The sequence below is a fragment of the Piliocolobus tephrosceles genome, chromosome 20 (genome assembly GCF_002776525.5).
Source record: "Piliocolobus tephrosceles isolate RC106 chromosome 20, ASM277652v3, whole genome shotgun sequence".
NCBI classification, from domain to species: domain Eukaryota; kingdom Metazoa; phylum Chordata; class Mammalia; order Primates; family Cercopithecidae; genus Piliocolobus; species Piliocolobus tephrosceles.
The window spans coordinates 34,958,842-34,960,865 of record NC_045453.1 but is presented as its reverse complement, the minus strand read 5'-3'; the positions used below and the strand labels follow the sequence as shown (position 1 = coordinate 34,960,865).

The window sequence follows — 2,024 nt, the reverse complement described above, 5'->3', positions numbered from 1 at the left end:
GTGTGTGTGGAATTGTGGGAGTGTGTGTGGAATTGTGGGAGTGTGTGCGTATGGGTGTGAGACTGTGAGTGTCGAAGTGAGTTTGTATGTATGTGTGAGTGTGAGTGGAAGAGTGTGTGGAATTGAGGGAGAAGTGTGTTTGCGAGTGTGTGTGTGTGTGGAATGGGGGAAGTGTGTACATGTTTGAGTGTGAGCGTGTGTGTGTGTGGAATGGGGGAAGTGTGTGTTTGTGTGTGGAATTGAGAAGTGTGTGAGAGTGTGTGTGTGGAATGGGGAAGTGTGTACGTGTTTGTGATTGTGTGAGTGTGGAATGGGGCAGTGTGTATGTGTTTGTGTGTGGAATTGAGGGGGAAGTGTGTGTGTGAGACTGAGTGTGTGTGGAACGGGGAAGTGTGTATGTGTGTGTGAGTGTGTGAGTGTGGAATGGGGGAAGTGTTTTGTGTGTGGAATTGAGGGTGTGTGTGTGAGAGTGTGTGTAGAATGGGGAAGTGTGTGTGTGTGTGTGTGTGGAACTGAGGAGAATGTGTGTGTGTGTGTGTGGAATGGGGGAAGTGTCTATGTGTTTGAGTGTGTGTGTAGAATTGAAGGGAAGTGTGTATGTGTTTGTGAGTGTGTGTGTGTGGAATGGAGGGAAGTATGTTTGAATGTGAGTGTGAGTCTTTGAGTGTGTGTGTGTTTGTGGGATGAGTGTGTGTGGGATGAACGTGTGAGTGTGTATGGGATGAGTGTGTGGTGTGTTGAGTGTGTGAGATGAGTGTGTGTGGGATGAATGTGTGAGTGTTGAGTCTGTGTGGGATGAGTGTGTGGAGGATGAGTGTGTGTGTGTGATGAGTGTGTGTGCGTGTGGGATGAATGTGAGTGTTGAGTGTGTGTGTTGAGTGTGTGTGTTGAGTGTGTGTGTGTTGAGTATGTGTGTGGGATGAGTGTTGAGTGTGTGAGTGTATGTGTGGGATGAGTGTGTGTGTGGAATGAGTGTGTGAGTGTTGAGTGTGTGGGATGAGTGTGTGAGTTTGTGGGGGATGAGCGTGTGTTTGTGTGTGATGAGTGTGTGCGTGCATAGGATGAGTGTGTATGTGAGTGTTGAGTGTGTGTGTGGGCTGAGTGTGTATTTGAGAGTGTTTGGGATGAATGTGTGAGTGTGTGTGGGGTGTGTTGAGTGTGTGTGTGTGGGATGTGTGTGTGTGGGATGTGTGAGTGTGTGTGTGGGATGAGTGTGTGTTTGAGAGTGTTTGGGATGAATGTGTGAGTGTGTGTGGGGTGTGTTGAGTGTGTGTGTGGGATGTGTGTGTGTGTGTGTGTGTGGGATGTGTGTGTGTGTGTGTGTGGGATGTGTGTGTGTGTGGAATGACTGTTGAATGTGTGTGTGAGTGCGAGTGTGGGTGTGTGAGTGAGTGTGTATGGAAAGGCGTGCGGGCAGCAAGTGACAGTGATTCGTGCCCAGACCCAGGGGAAGGGGGGTCTGCCTGTAGAGCAATTCTCAACCCCTGCCCTGGCTCAGGGCTTTGTGGAGGGAGGGACTGTTTCTCCCACCCTGACCTGTCCCTTGCAGGGCGGAAGGGGACAGTGTCAGTTTCCCCCTAACACCTCTCTTACAGCTCGCACGAAACACCCTCAGACACAGCCACAGACCCACAGACGCATGTGCACACACACAGCCCAGAGAGACACGCACAGACGTACCCGGATGCACACAGACAGGCACATTGACAGGCACATAGACCCACGCACGCACACGCATGCATCCCTTGCCTGCTTCTTGGGAGCCCCCATCTTTCCTCACCCAGGACACAGGGGTGCGCCCACATTCACTGGATCCCAGCCCCAGCACTGATCAAATCTGGGTTAGTTTTTCCAGCAGGCACCAGTTCCCCAGGAGCTGCCCTGGATCTGGAGGACTCCAGGGAGTCAATAGAGAGGGCCGTCCCCATCCCTATCCCCACCTCCGTCCTCGTCCTCGTAGGGCCCAGACTATTCCTCCAGGACGAGGCTCCCTGAGCCCACCTGCACCGCTCAGCCCCTCCACC

The 2,024-nt window shown here is 52.3% G+C and overlaps 1 long non-coding RNA gene across 1 annotated transcript in view; it reads right to left on the bottom strand.

Moving 5' to 3' along the window:
• LOC111520479 overlaps positions 1-1,770 on the bottom strand; it is a 4,788-nt gene extending 3,018 nt beyond the window's left edge. Inside the window, exon 1 of the long non-coding RNA XR_004228636.1 lies at positions 1,681-1,770. This is a non-coding gene — a long non-coding RNA (putative uncharacterized protein FLJ44790). The remainder of the gene's footprint in view (positions 1-1,680) is intronic.
• Between the last annotated feature and the right edge of the window lie 254 nt (positions 1,771-2,024).